Consider the following 16,749-nt stretch of genomic DNA (forward strand, 5'->3'; position numbering starts at 1 on the left):
TGATTCGTTTTCAACAATGGTGTCCTCCTTGGTCGTCTCCCATGTAGTCCACTTTGGCTCAAACAACGACGGATGGTGCGATCTGACACTGATGTTCCTTGAGCATGAAGTTCACCTTGAATCTCTTTAGAAGTCTTTCTAGGCTCTTTTGTTACCATTCGGATTATCCGTCTCTTAGATTTGTCATCAATTTTCCTCCTGCGGCCACGTCCAGGGAGGTTGGCTACAGTCCCATGGATCTTAAACTTATGAATAATATGTGCAACTGTACTCACAGGAACATCTAGTTGCTTGGAGATGGTCTTATAGCCTTTACCTTTAACATGCTTGTCTATAATTTTCTTTCTGATCTCTTGAGACAGCTCTTTCCTTTGCTTCCTCTGGTCCATGTCGAGTGTGGTACACACCATATCACCAAACAACACAGTGATTACCTGGAGCCATATATATAGGCCCAATGGCTGATTACAAGGTTGTAGACACCTGTGATGCTAATTAGTGGACACACCTTGAATTAACATGTCCCTTTGGTCACATTATGTTCTGTGTTTTCTAGGGGTACCATCATTTTTGTCCATGCCTGTTTCATGAGTTTATTTTTTTACATAATTCTGTTGAAGCATGGTTGAAAAACAATGTCTGACTTTCATTGGTTAACATTTATAGAATTTTAATTTATTATTACTTTTGTCAGATTAAAGTTATTTCTGTGACCATTGTGACTTTTTCTTTCATTGACCAAAGGGTACCAACAATTTTGTCCACGTCTGTATATATATATATATGGGCTAATTTAATAGGAAATCATAGCACCTGTAGGTAACCCAATCCAGCATTGGAAGAGCATACAAACTCTGTGTAAATGTTGCCTGTTGGCGAATATATGAACCAGGACCCCAGAGCTGCAAAGAAGTCCATGTTGTGTGGCCAAGCAGCAGTAGAAATGGCTGATCCTTTATCATTATGGATGTCATAGCCTTTTGAATTAAGGGTTTCCGGATACTATACTGTATGTATGGATATTTTGTACACTTCTCTAGTTCTGTATGCTGTCATCCTCATTGTCTGTTTTTATTCTGCTGGAAAATGATTTGTCTGATTTGGCCATTCAACTGTTGAGCCCTCTAAGCTGTTTGGCAGAGATGAAAGAGGCAACATCCAATGTTTCCACTAAATCTTTGTAGCCCGTCAGCTGGGCAGTTAGGGACCTGGCCTAGGTGAGCAGAAACAACACAGCACCCAAAAGAATTGTTTCATAAGTAGTCTGGATAAATGTCACTTACAGTGCTCAGACAATATGTGTTTACACCATTGGATGAACAAAACAAAAAAATGCAGCATCCAGATAAATTTTGCTTACAGCATGCAGAATATTGTTGCTTCGGTGTGGGAGGGAAACACCACTCCGAGCATAGGAGGGAAGGGGGGAACAGGGAATCAGGCCTGAGAACTAGGGAAGGAAAATGGACACCTCCTAGTGAAAACCCTAACTAAAATACTGACTGACTACCAGTATGAACAGACCCCAAAGGTAGGTGAGTTCATACGCAGGAATACCTAGAGTCCTATTAAGCCCTATAGGACCCTGGTACTAATGGCAGGGAAGTGACTACCTGTTCCTCCAAAAGAAAGGGTGAACAGCTGTCTCCTTCAGGCCTAATACAAACGATAGGGAAATGCAACACACAGAACCCAAAGAAAATACAAAGAGGAAAGGAAAGACTTGACTTCAAAGGAGCAATGGAAGCATCTGGAACTCAGCCGAGATCCAACCACAATCTATCCAAAGATATTGTGGGAGAAACAACTATAAATATAGAAGGTTAAATGACCCTAATAGCCACACCTGGGGAAAGAAGGTGTAGCAAGCACCAGAAACAACACAGACGTCATTTGATCCAAACGGAAAACATGTCAGATCAAACCACGTGTTGCCAGTCTCACAGATCTCCTGCTACCTGTCGCGGGAATGTCCGTGACAAATATATAAAAGGCCCAGATAAGTCAGGACAGCCCATAGAATATCTGGGCCACTTACCGTACTTAATGATATTATTATTGGCATTGGTGGTTTAGGGTCGTTTTTGTGTTGTTGCATTTAGACATAACTGATGTGCTACTTTTATTCTATAAACTATGGGTCGAATGATTACAGCAATGCCAAATATGTATTTTTGTAATGTTATTTTCTTCTGTGTTGTGGCATTCCAAGAGACGCAAGCTTTATTTTTTCTGTTCATGTAATTGTATGAAGGCTTTTTTTTTATGCGGGACACATTTTATTTTTTAACCCCTTCAGGACCCTGCCATTTTTCACCTTAAGGACCAGGCAATTTTTGGGAAATTTGACATATGTCACTTTATGTGGTAATAACTTTGGAACGCTTTTACTTATCAAAGCCATTATGAGAATGTTTTCTTGTGACACATTGAACTTCTTGAGTGGTAAATTTCAGTCAATATATTTCATTTTTATAAAAAAATAAAAATTTACAAAAAAATTGGAAAAATTAGCAACTTTCCAAATTTACATTTCTCAGTTTTTAAAACAGATACTGATACCTTATATAATAGTTAGTAATTTACATTTTCCATATGTCTACTTTATGTTTTGGATCATTTTGTGAAAATCATTTTATTTTTTGGGGACGTTAGAAGGCTTAGAAGTTTAGAAGCAAATCTTGAAATTTTTCAGACAATTTCCAAAACTCCACTTTTTAAGGACCAGTTCAGGTCAGAAGTCATTTTGTGGGGGCTTACATAATAGAAATCACCCATACATGTCCCCATTTTAGAAACTACACCTCTCAAGGTATTCAAAACGTATTTTACAAACTTTGTTAACCCTTTAGATGTTCCACAAGAATTAAAGGAAAATGTAGATGAAATTTCAGAATTTCAATTTTATGGCAGATTTTCCATTTTAATAAATTTTTTTCCAGTAATAAAGCAAGGGTTAACAGCCAAACAAAACTCAATATTTATTACTCTGATTCTGTAGTTTACAGATACACCCCATATGTGGTCATAAACTGCTGTAGGGGCGCACAGATGGGCGCAGAAGAAAGGAACGCTGTATGGTTTTTGGAGGGAAGATTTCACTGGGATAATTTTAAGTTGCCATGTCACATTTGAAGACCCCCTGATACACCCCTAGAGTAGAAACTCCAAAAAAGTGACCCTATTTTGGAGACTATGGGATAAGATGGGAGTTTTGTTGGCACTATTTTAGGTTACATATGATTTTTAGTTGCTCTATACTACACTTTTTGTGAGGCAAGGTAACAAAAAAAGTTTTTTTTGTAATATACAATGTTCATCTCACAGGTTAGCTCATGTGTTATTTTTATAGAGTAGGTTGTTACGGATACGATAATACCAAACATGACTACTTTTTCTGATTGTTTGTTTCAGTTTTACATAATAAAGCCTTGATTTTTTTTAGTGTCTCAATATTCTGAAAGCCATAGTTTGTTTGTTTTTTTGGGCGATTGTCTTCTTAGGTAGGCGTTTTTTTTACAATGTTCACCTGAGGGGTTAGATCATGTGATATTTTTATACAGCAGGTCATTACGGACGTGGCAATACCTAATATGTATACTTTTTATTTTATTTAAATTTTGCACAATAAAAAAAAAATTTCAACAAAAAAGAAAATCATATTTTAGTGTCTCCATATTCTGAGAGCCATATTTTTTTTTATTTTTTGGGTGATTGTTTTATGTAGGGTCTCATTTTTTGCGAGATGAGATGATGGATTTGATGGCTACTATTTTAAGGTGCGTTTGACTTTCTGATCGCTTTTTTGGCACAGTTTTTATAAAAAAAAATTTACGGTGTTCACCTGAGGGGTTAGATCATGTGATATTTTAATAGACCTGATTGTTACCGACACGGCGATACCTAATATGTATACTTTTTATTAATTTTTTCACTTTTAACACAATAAAAGCATTTTTTAAACAACAAAAAAAAATCATGTTTTAGTGCCTCCATATTCTGAGAGCCATATTTTTTAAAATTTTTTTATGTAGGGGCTCATTTTTTGTGCAATGAGGTGACCGTTTGTTTGGTAGTATTTTGGGGGGCATATGCCTTTTTCATCGCTTGGTGTTGCACTTTTGTGATGTAAGGTGACCAAAAAAATGATTGTTTTAGCACAGTTTTTATTTTATTTTTTCTACAACGTTCAGGTGAAGGGGTGGATCATGTGATATTTATATAGAGCCGGTCATTATGGACGCAGCAACACCCAATATGTCTGGTTCCCAATATGTCTGGTTTTCTTTTTCTTTTTCTTTTATTGTCTTTACAATTTTGTGTTCTATTTTGGGAATTCTTTTTTTTACTTGAAACTTTTTTTTTTTTACCTTTTTTTTTTTTTTTTTTTGTCCCACTCTAGAACTTCAACTTTTGGGGTCTGATCCCCTCTACAATGCATTACAATCCAACCTACAGTACAGACCAAAAGTTTGGACACACCTTCTCATTCAAAGAGTTTTCTTTATTTTCATGACTATGAAGGCATTAAAACTATGAATTAACACATGTGGAATTATATACATAACAAAAAAAGTGTGAAACAACTGAAAATATGTCATATTCTAGGTTCTTCAAAGTAGCCACCTTTTGCTTTGATTACTGCTTTGCACACTCTTGGCATTCTCTTGATGAGCTTCAAGAGGTAGTCACCTGAAATGGTCTTCCAACAGTCTTGAAGGAGTTCCCAGAGATGCTTAGCACTTGTTGGCCCTTTTGCCTTCACTCTGCGGTCCAGCTCACCCCAAACCATCTCGATTGGGTTCAGGTCCGGTGACTGTGGAGGCCAGGTCATCTGGCGCAGCACCCCATCACTCTCCTTCATGGTCAAATAGCACTTACTTTCAAAGTTTTCCCAATTTTCCGGACTGACTGACCTTCATTTCTTAAAGTAATGATGGCCACTCCTTTTTCTTTACTTAGCTGCTTTTTTCTTGCCATAATACAAATTCTAACAGTCTATTCAGTAGGACTATCAGCTGTGTATCCACCTGACTTCTCCTCAACGCAACTGATGGTCCCAACCCCATTTATAAGGCAAGAAATCCCACTTATTAAACCTGACAGGGCACACCTGTGAAGTGAAAACCATTTCAGGTGACTACCTCTTGAAGCTCATCAAGAGAATGCAAAAAGTGTGCAAAGCAGTAATCAAAGCAAAAGGTGGCTACTTTGAAGAACCTAGAATATGACATATTTTCAGTTGTTTTACACTTTTTTGTTATGTATATAATTCCACATGTGCTAATTCATAGTTTTGATGCCTTCAGTGTGAATCTACAATTTTCATAGTCATGAAAATAAAGAAAACTCTTTGAATGAGAAGGTGTGTCCAAACTTTTGGTCTGTACTGTATATTGCTGTATATGCATAAAAGCTGACAGCCTGCCTGTGAGACCCAGCCTAAGGTACGGTTGCGGAAAGCAACCGTACCCTCTGCAAACCCTCTGCATGCCGCGGTCAGAGGTCAGTGACTGCCGGATCCGTGCTGCTGATCGGGCAGGAGCAGGTCCTGCACCCACCCGATCAGCCCGCCGTACATGTACGACGCTGGTCCTTAAGTCATGTCCACCAGAGCCGTACATGTACAGCGAGGGTCCTCTATGGGTTAATGACTTACTGATTCATTTTTTTTGCCGCTATTGTTTTTCTGCACTTTATATTCACAATGTTTACTGTGCGGAATATCTAGCATTCTAGGGGTATTCTATGGGTCAGTATGATTACAGTTTTGTTTTTTACTACCTTTTTGTTTTATGATAAAACAATAGTTTTGTACATCACAGCATTTCAAGAGCCATAGGTTAATTTTGTGGGATGAGAGGACTTATCAACTAAAAGTTAGTTTTTTTTGAAGGAGGGAAATGGAAAAAAGGAATTCCATTGCTATTTTTTATTTATTTTTTACGCTGCAGTTATGGCAATATCACATATGTGTGGGTGGGTGTTTTTTACTTTTTTTTTATTTAATGGAAAAATAGGACGCATTTTTGTCCCTCAAAAGTGGGGAAAGTGACGTCTTATAGTCGGAATGTTAATGACTACTTCCATTATGGAAGCGGTTATCACCATGCGAGAGGCGCTGGGAGTTGTGAGTGAAAAGCTGCGCTGGCTATACTCACCCTACTTGGTCTTCTTGGGCCCTGTTCTTCACTCTGTCCTGACTGACTGCGTCAGGGCATAGCGCACGTAGGCGCGCACTATGACCTGACGCTGTGCGACGTCAGGACAGAGCGCAGAGCGGGGTCCGGATGAAGACTAAGGAGGGTGAGTGTATCTGCAGAGTGGCAGCGCCATCCGGAGCAGAAGAGGTAAGTTAATATATTTATTTTAATGTCTGATGTGAGGTCTCATGGGGGTCCAATCTGAGGATGATGGAGGTGTCCGATCTAAGTTTGATAGAGGGGTCTGATCTGAGGCCGATGGGGGTCTGAGCTGAGGCCGATGGGGTCTGAGCTGAGGCTGATAGGGGTCTGATCTGAGGCTAATGGGGGTTTGATCTGAGGCTAATGCGGGTCTGAGCTGAGGCTGATGGAGTTTAGGAGGTCTGATCTGAGGCTGATTGAGCTTGGGGGTCTGATTTTGGGGTATAATCTGAGGTCTGATGAAGAATGGGGGTCTCTTCTGAGATCTGATGAAGATTGGGGGTCTGATGTGAGGTCTGATTAAAAATACTGTTTTTCTTATTTTCCTCTAAATGGTGGGTACATCTTATAGTTTGGTGTGTCTTATAGTTCAAAAATACGGTATATTTCTACTTTTCTTAGCACGGCCTGAAATGCATACAGTCATGGCAGGCCTAAGGTTTTATTTTAGGATGTAAAATAACTGGGTGAAAGGCCTAAGTCTGGATTTGGGGGGGTTCTATCTCTCCTTGGGGAGAGAGCCCCTTAATCGGAGTGAGGAGACTTATAGGATTAGCTGCCTTACATCTGGTGGCATTAGAGGCAGAGCTTGTTAAGAGCTCATTTGCATCCCTTTCTTTCCAGAATTCAAGAGGAGTATGGATGGCCGATAGTCTCCTCCTGCCGATTAAGGCACCCCCCAAATCCTGACAGGCCTCTAACCCAGTTAAGGCTACTTTCACACTCGTGTTTTGTGCAGATAATACAACCGTCTGCATCCGTTCAGAACGGATCCGTTTGTATTATCTTTAACATAAACAAGATGGATCCGTCTTGAACACCCTTGAAAGTTAATGGAGGACAGATCCGTTTTCTATTGTGCTAGATTGTGTCAGTGAAAACGGATCCGTCCCCATTGACTTACACTGATCCGTTTGGCTCAGTTTCATCAGACGGACACCAAAGAACCGCTCAGAATGCATCAGTTTGGCTCAGTTTGGATCAGTTCAGTCTCCATTCCGCTCTGGAGACGGACACCAAAACGCTGCCTGCAGCGTTTTGGTGTCCGTCTCCAGAGCGGAATGGAGACTGAACTGATGCAAACTGAGCCAAGCTGATGCATTCTGAGCGGTTCTTTTTCCATTCAGAATACATTAGAATGCAAACTGATCCGTTTTGGACCGCTTGTGAGAGCCCTGAACGGATCTCTCAAACGGAAAACCAAAACACGAGTGTGAAAGTAGCCTAAGCCAGTACTCTCTGCTCTGCACTGATGAGGGGTAATCACCCCCAAATCCTGACTTAGTACTCTCTGCTCTGCACTGATGAGGGGTAATCACCCCCAAATCCTGACTTAGGCCTCTCATCCAGTTAAACCAGTATTCTCTGCTCTGCACTGATGAGGGGTAATCACCCCCCAAACCGCTGTCTGCAGATGAGGTGCTGGCTTTTTGTTTTTATATCAGAGTCATGTCTCAAGGTCTATTTAAAGGGAGTCTGTCACCAGATTGTGACCTTATAGACCGCTTACATAGCGCTCTAGCATAGCAGTCTATGATTCTAATGGTACCTTTGATGTTTGCTTGTGAAGTTCCCCCAAGGCAAAAACGGACTTTTATTCAAGGGCTCGCAAGTGCCCAGGGAGGGGTTCACCTCGTTGGAGCCCAGGCTGTTCTGCCTCTTTTCGCCATATCCTCGCCCCAGCCTCTTCCTCTGCCCGCCCCGCTCTTCCTTTGCGTCCTCCTTCTCTGCAGCGAGATCCCGCGCCTGCACTATCCATTGCTTGGCTGGGGCATGCGCACTGCGATGCCCATTGTGGGCACGGCATCGCAGTAGCTACTACGCATGCGCCGGCCAACGGTGAGAAACATCGGCGGGGAGGCGGACCAGAGACACCCACAATGGGCATCGCAGTGCGCATGCCCCGGCCAAGCAATGGATAGCGCAGGTGCAGGATCTCGCTGCAGAGAAGGAGGACACAAAGGAAGAGCGGGGCGGGCAGAGGAAGAGGCTGGGGTGGGGATATGGCGAAAAGAGGCAGAACAGCCTGGGCTCCAACGAGGTGAACCCCTCCCTGGGCACTTGCGATCCCTTGAATAAAAGTCTGTTTTTGCCTTGGGGGAACTTCACAAGCAAACATCAAAGGTACCATTAGAATCATAGACTGCTATGCTAGAGCGCTATGTAAGCGGTCTATAAGGTCACAATCTGGTGACAGACTCCCTTTAAGGGGTTGAACATTGACTTATAGTATAGCTGCCTTACATCTGAGAAGCAGAGCTCGTTAAGAGCTTATTTGCATTCCTTTCTTTCTAGAATTCCAGCGAAGCATGTATGGCCTATAAGTCTCCTCACGCTGATTAAGGTGCTCTCTCCCCAAGAAAATCCTGTGAAAGCTGGATTAAACCCGTTAAATGTAAAAAGCTGGCTTGTGACATCTGCTTCTGTATGGGTCTATACTAGTCTTCTAGTTGGTGTGCATCTCCCTCCACTCTAGGGTTTTACACGTTCACCACCAGAGATGATAAATTAAAACTTTCCTACTGTATAGGAGAGGCTGGTTTCTATAACATTCTGGGAGCTCCATTTTTCTGATACAAAGCTAAAATTCTTCACGTTCCCTTAGGTATCTATAAAAGATACAGGGCCAGGTCTTTTAGTTCCGGAATTTACACTAGAGATAACATATGCATTTTTGTCCATTTGTAGAAAATTCGTCCAGGAATGTCCTAGTGGTCTCATCACCCTTCACGAATTTAGAAAGTATTTCTGTGATTGTACAGTGGGAAATGAATCCTCAGAATATGCTGAACAGATATTCCGAACTCTGGACAACAATGGGGTAAGAGAAATAGAATTCAAACATGTTTCATGACAACATGTTTTATATACTTTGGAAAAATAGGCTCTTTGACCTTTGCATGTGTAGACAAAATAGTCACTAGGTAGTCAGTAGAGCTGAGCGAATTTCTAAAAAATTCGATTCGGCCGGTTCACCGAATTTTTCGAAAAGATTTGCTTCGATGCAAATTTATTTGCGGCGAATTACGTTACAAAACAGCTATTTCCTGGCTGCAGAGAGCCTTTATAGGGGTGTGGAACACTGTGCCTTGCAGTAACACACATAGGGATTCTGCTGTGGTAGTGAAATAATACTGTGAGTCCGTATGACATGCAGATGACAGGCGTCGCTCTTAGAATCACTGCATACTTCACTTATTTGGGCAGTCACGGGGCCAAAACTGACCAAATAACTGATGTATCAACTCAGCCTTACAGGTCGATGTTAGCAACAAGAGGAAGCGCACTACTTTTACACCGTCGTCAGCTGATTCCACATAGATGTCTACAGAACCTGTTCTATTAAACGCTTATACAAGTAGAGCCCCCCTGACAGAGTGGAGAGGGTGTCAGTAGTAAGTTTGTGTTGATGTCACTGATTAATTTGCCCTTCCTCTGATCCATCAGAACAGTAACCCCCCAAAAAACAGATCCTGTCTGTGAAGCATACGCCTTCACTCGGTCAGCATTTGCTCAATAATCCATCAGTATTGCTAATGCCAAAAAAAACAGGAGTGGATCTAAAACAGAGATGACACGTGAATGGAATATTTTCATGTCTTCTGTGTTTTGTACCCACTACTGCTTTTGGTTACCAAATCATAAGCCAATTCTGATGGGGCCATTTAGGCCTTACAGCTGCTACACAGACAGGATCCATTGTGCGTCTCATGTTTCCTTCCTTCTTACAGATCAGAAGGAAAGTCAAAAAAAAGATTATGTCAGCCGGGCCAAAAGCCAAAATAGTGGACCAGTCATAAAGTGGGGAGGGTGGGAACAGCATGAGAAGTCCACAGAGTGGACCTATGACATAGTGGTGAGGTGGAAGCAGCATGAGGCGATCACAGAGTGGCACAATGACAGGGTCTGGAGTTGGCAGCAGTATAAGGAAGCCACCGAGTGGCATAATGACAGAGTCTGGAGGTGGCATTAGTAGGAGGAGGCCACCAAGTGGCACAATGACAGAGTCTGGAGGTGGCAGCAGCAGCATTAGGAGAAGGCCACCGAGTGGCACAATGACCGAGTTTGGAGGTGGCAACAGCAGCAGCATCAGGAGGTTATCACAGAGTGGCAAGGTGACAAAGTGTAGATATGGCAGCAGCAGCATCAGGATACCACAGAGTGGCAAGGTGACATAGTGTGGAGATGGCAGCAGCATCAGGATACCACAGAGTGGCAAGGTGACATAGTGCAGAGATGGCAGCAGCATCAGGAGACCACAAAGTGACCCGGTGACAGAGTGGGGCGGTGGGTGGCAATACAAGTACCCGCTGACGAAGGTGGCTGAAAGACGGAGCACTTGGCATCAGATGTGTGGCATCAGGCGCATGGCAGCATCAGAGTAGTAGCTGAGGCAGGTAGCCAGAAGAAACCAGTCTCTTTTTTGAAGGTTTGGGTGAGGCGGCATGAATGATCTAATCAGATGCATCAGGCATTGGTGGGTGGAAATCCTGGCTCATCCACGCCTGATTCATATTGGTCAGTCTCTCCACATTTTGGGTGGAAAGGCGAGTTCTCCTTGGGGTAACTATGCCCTCCGCCGCACTAAACACCCACTCTGATGCCACACTACTGGCCGGGCAGGACAGCTTCACGTCTGTCCCTGCACTCAGAACGCTGGAAAATGTCTGAATCCAAGATGGCTGCCGTATTTATAGGGCTGTGACATCACAGGGCTGGCTTGCTGCTGATTGGCTGCATGCAGACATGTCAATATGGGTGATCCCACCTTCCCAGAGTTCCTTGCCCCATGTTTTTACACGTGCAGAAGCCATTTTAGGAAAAATGCGATTCGTTACCACGAAGCGCGAGGAAATTAGCATTCATTGCGAATCGAATTTTTCCTGAAATTCAGAATGAATTCCACTTCGTCAGCTTCGATTCGCTCTTCTCTAGTAGTCAGTCCTGTGGTTCAGGGTAATGACAAACATTCTTGGTGCTCAAGGCAAGACCTTCAAAAACCTACCGACCACCTTTGGTGCCTATTGGATCAATAAACATTAACTTAAAGAAGACCTATTGAACTTGGCATACGATATCTGGATGGCAAAATCCATTGCACCATTCCTTTGAAAACAGACTTTTATTCTATATATAAATTATGTGTTCATTGCAGCAAGGGGTGGTTCCCAACCACTCGGCACACCTCAGGTCCTCTGCTTTTCATACTCAACTTCAGTTGACTGACAGGGCCAGGCATCACCTGAGGCTATAATAGAGCGCTGACACTGTGCACCACAATTTCTGTACATGTGCAGTACTGTACATCTGCTTCTGCTGAACAGATGCTTACTGTGCATGCGCCAAAACTGTGGTGCACACAAATGACTAGGGGAGAGGATGCTGGTGCCTAGCACTGTGATTCATGGAGAAGGGGTGTGGAAAACAGAGGAATTAAGCACCCGTCCCTCAGAGTACTGAAGCCCTAATTTTCTTATACAATAAAAGTATTTTTTCACTGGAATAATGCAATGGATTTTCAACACCTAAGTAATGTTTTCTTCTGCAGCCGCAGGATCATCCCTATCAGACAGTATGCCTGGTTCAACAAGGTCTTGCCAATAGGTACCCTCTAAATGCTGTGTGCCCTACTTTTCCTACAAACCACTAGCATTCCTCCATACATGTGGAGTCCTCAGTGTCAAGTCAATTGGTAACCCTACCATTTATACACACTGCCCTCTCTTCACGTTGCTTTTCTCTACAGAGTTATGAACAATACCAAGATAGAGTCTAATTGGTAACAGCCATAAATTATTCTCCCAAGATCGCTGTGTACTCTACATTTGCTTGCCTAATCCCAGACCATTAAACAATGCTACTTTTAATGTCAGACACTGAGGAATATATGGATGCCAGCCTTTGACTCAACTCTTGACTTTGTGAACCTTATGAAATTTGTGGTCATGAACTTTGGCTTGTCTCCTCACTTTGGGGGGAATGTATCATTATTGTACACCAGTTTTCTGGCATACAAATGTCGCAAATTTTGACGCAAATGCCGTTTAGCACCAAAATTTGCAACTTTGTGCTTTTTTCCATAAACCCGTGTTTACAGAAAGTGGTAGGGGAAGGAGTGGGCCATAGGGCAGTCACCCGTGGCCTGACACATTTTCCAATATTTACCCCAGAAAACTAGTGCACATTACACCAGCTCCCTTGCTGGCATGGTTTTAATTTTCTGGTGCACAGAACTACTGAAGATGAAACTGAATTATTAACCCTTAATTCTGGCTATCATACAGGAAATCAGAATCTATGGATCTATAACACTAGCATTTTTTTTAAAGCCATAGAAGTTCTATTGCTTGAGATGAATGCTCTTTAGGAAAAAGCTTTTAATCTATATGTACAATATGTGATAACAATACTAGAATAATAAATTAGGTGTATAGTCCTGCTGGTTGTTAGTCAGGATTAGCCCGAGAGACAATATGATATACTATTTGCGAGCACATGTTAAAAAGGGTAAACGAGAAATAAATGTAGGGTTTATAAAAAATTAAATAACAGCATAAAACATTGAATTCTACCTGAGCAGTGCACAAGCACTCTTAAAGCTCCCACTGAATACAACATACTATCATCACCTACAGGTCCAGACACTAAAAAAGGGGCGATAATAGGTCTACAAAGCCAACCAGAATCAGGGCTACAGAGTTCATCCCTGATCCCTGGACAGCTGTCTTCAGGTGAGCATCACATCATGGGTAACATCCAGGTGTATGTAAAGAAATCGCAGGGCCTCATAACAAGACACACATTTAGGCCTCATGCACACAACCGTTGTGTGCATCCGTGGCCGTTGTGCCGTTTTCCGTTTTCTTTGCGGACTTATTGACTTTCAATGGGTCCGTGGAAAAATCGGAAAATGCACCGTTTGGCAGCCGCATCCGTGATCCGTTTTTCCTGGCCGTGAAAAAAATATGACCTGTCCTATTTTTTTCACGGCCAACGGTTCACGGACCCATTCAAGTCAATGGATCCGTGAAAAAACACGGATGCACACAAGATTGTCATCCACGTCCGTGATCCGTGTCCGTGATCCGTGTCCGTTTTTTCCTATCATTTCAATGGCAAACTTGACTTAGATTTTTTTTTCATTTTTCATGTCCGTGGATCCTCCAAAAATCAAGGAAGCCCCACGGACGAAAAAACGGTCACGGATCACGGACCTACGGACCCCGTTTTTGCGGACCTTAAAAAAAAACGGTCGTGTGCATGAGGCCTTACTCCTTAGAGCTTTGTTTTTCACACACAGAGCTTCCAATTTTTGTCACACAGAAAACAATAACATTTAGGCTACTTGCAGTCACCACTAGATAGAGCTCACTTTAAATAGCTACTCAACTCATCTAGAGCTCTAAATATTTCTATGTAGGGGGCTTCTTCTAGCAAAGGCTGCAGTCAAATGGGAAACTTTCACCTCTCCTGACATGTCTGTTTTATTAGATTCATGCATTTCCCATGAAATAACAATTCTGGGGCATCTATTCTTATCTCTCTATGTTGTCCTATTCCTCTATCATTTCCTCTAGAAGTTATGAATAAATTGCTAGCAGTCTGCAGTAAGGGTACAGAGGGGAGGTAATTGTGGGGGTGTACCTGCACAGACTGACTCTATCCAATCAGTGCTGCCATTGTCAGACTGTGCAGGTACACCCCCCCAACTGGTTACCTCCCCTCTGTACCCTTACTGCAGACGACTAGCCATTCATAACTTCTAGTAGAAATAAGAAAGTAATGGCACATAGAGCCATAAGAATAGATGCCCCAGAATTGTTACTACATGGGGAATGCATGAAGCTAGTAAAGCAGGCATGTCAGGAGAGGTGAAAGGTCCTCTTTAAATGCAGTACTTTTAGTGTGGGTTGAGAAGCAGAAGAAATTCAGCATCTGTCTCTCTTGCTCCACGGGTAGTTGCCGTGGAAAAGCCATTGAACAACATCATCCACTGTCCAAATATTGCCTTACCTAAATTATCTATGCTGCTTGTTATCTACTTATTGTCTAAAGGCTGTATTAGACAGTCCAATTCTGCTGGCGATTGTCAGGAATGAAGTGTTCCTTCCTGGAAATCGCCTGCTTGCTACCAGAGGACACCTCTGCTATTACAGGCAGGGATCTCCTCCACAGCATGGGGAGGAGCGATCATTATACCATCGCAGTTGTTTGGCGGCAGCAGACCATGATTAGACACCACGATCTGCCGCCAGCAAACAATAATTTTTAAACCTGTCAAAAGATTTAGATTGTCCGATGAATGAGCGTTTGCTCCAGCGGATAATCGCTGGTAGTATTACACTGCCAGATCATCACTAACTAGCATTCATACAAACGCTCGCTAGCGATGATTGACCCGACAATCGCCTGGCATAATACAGGCTTTAGTTTCAAGGCATCACTCAGGGTAATGTCTCTAGTACAGCCCAGAGGTTGAGCTATGAGGCAGCTCCCTTCGCCCTTCACAGCAGGAAGTCTCAGCAGGTCAGGGGAATTACATTTATAGGAATGTAAACAAAGGAAAGACCCTCATTTACATTAACTTAAAGGTAGCAAGGCACTTTGACTGTGGAAGTTCATCGGTGATTGAAAGGGGTAGAGCTCTGAAAGCAAATAAAGCTCTGAGTAGACACTGTTAAATTTCCACCTTGTATTAAATAATTTGCGATTTGGTTGATGAGCTCGGTCACTTCATTGGTTACAGGATGGAATAGTGGACTTCCGGGAATATGTCACAGCAATCAGTATGCTTGCTCATGGAACTCCTGAGGACAAACTCAAGTGGTCCTTCAAGTTATATGACAAGGACAAAGATGGGGCCATCACTCGATCTGAGATGTTAGATATCATGAAGGTTTGTGAAAATCATTGATGGTTTAGTGTCTCATTTCAATGTAACTATATGGAGGTGCCAAAACGACCCTATACAAGACACCTCAAAACAATGGTGGCTTCTCTGCCTACTCTTAAAGTATCAAAAGAAACCTTGTAAATTATGTTGTTTGCGCATTGTACCAGCTTGCATTTAAAAGGGTATCCACAGTATAAGATAACTTTTAGATTGGTGGGGTCCTACTGATGGAACCCCCACCGATCACAAGAACAGGGGCCCCATGGAGGCTCCTACAATACATGTAGCGGCAGGTCAGGAGTGCACGTTGCCACTCCATTAATTTCTATAGGGCGTTATGGAGATACCAAGTACTGCACTTGACTATCTCTAGAACTCTCATAGAAATAAATGAAGCCGCCACATGGATGCCTGTTCGGCTGCTCCGATTATTTTGGGGGGCTCCACGTGGTATGAAGACCCTGTTTTAATAATCGGTGGGGGTCCCAACAGAAGGGGATGATTTTATCTAACCTGAATACCCCTTTTAAGCTCCTGCATGGTTAGAGGCCATGACATCTTTTATCACAACCAGTGGTGTAATTTGAAGTTCCTGGTCCCCAACTTAATATCTGTAACAGGGCCCCAACCTACCCTGGGGTTACCACTACCGCTGCCCTATGTATAGCTACTCCCCTAACTTGGGGGATATTTTTTGTATAAAATTGTGCTCTCAGATGTCATAGGTATACAATGGTGATCATGCTTTATAAGAAATCATCTTCCTTACAGGCAGTGTATAAAATGAGCGTTGCTGCTTCAATAACAAATGCCAATCCACTGACGGCAGAGGAGTGCACAAATCGTATCTTTATTAGCCTGGACAGAGACCAAAATGGTAAAGACTCTTTAACACTTACTCTTGTGACAAAGTTAAAAGGTATAGCATGTTTTGTTCTCAGAAACTGGTTTGTTCCTCTACCAATACTTAGCATAGGTCATTAATATCAGGTTGGTGGAGATGTCAGGATTCAGCTGTTTGAAGGGCCGCTGTGGGCCAGAACCTGGCACTGGAACTAAACAGCTCTGTACACTGTGTAGTAGCTGTGGCCACTTGAATGGGAGCAGACCTGCAGTAACCAGACACGGCCACTACATAGTGTACAGGGCTCATTCACTCCCATGCCTGGTTCTCATACCGAAGCTCATGAAAACAGCAGATTTCTTGGGGTGACCACCTCTGATATTGGTCATCAATTGTAAAGTCACGGAAAAAGTCTTTAGAACTTAATCTCCAACTTTTATCCACATACCATTATGAGATCTAAAATTCCCTCACATTTAGAAGAAAGACAGGGCTTGCTAGGTGTGTGGTGACAACTTGACCCCATTCACTTGTCTTCTTGTCTTTCAGCTGTCATCAGTCTTCAGGAGTTTGTGGACGGCTCTCTGGATAATGACTGGATTCGAGAG

General features: G+C 42.6%; 1 protein-coding gene across 1 annotated transcript in view; it reads left to right on the plus strand.

Annotated features, from left to right (window-relative positions):
- Window positions 1-15,201, plus strand: part of LOC122928519 (E3 ubiquitin/ISG15 ligase TRIM25-like) — a 52,791-nt gene extending 37,590 nt beyond the window's left edge. Inside the window, exons 3-5 of the mRNA XM_044281441.1 lie at window positions 9,093-9,225; window positions 13,040-13,135; window positions 15,151-15,201. The gene's annotated coding sequence lies outside the window, so the exon portion shown is untranslated. The remainder of the gene's footprint in view (window positions 1-9,092; window positions 9,226-13,039; window positions 13,136-15,150) is intronic.
- The last annotated feature ends 1,548 nt before the right edge of the window (window positions 15,202-16,749 follow it).

This window comes from Bufo gargarizans, chromosome 2 (assembly GCF_014858855.1).
Source record: "Bufo gargarizans isolate SCDJY-AF-19 chromosome 2, ASM1485885v1, whole genome shotgun sequence".
Taxonomy (NCBI): Eukaryota; Metazoa; Chordata; class Amphibia; order Anura; family Bufonidae; genus Bufo; species Bufo gargarizans.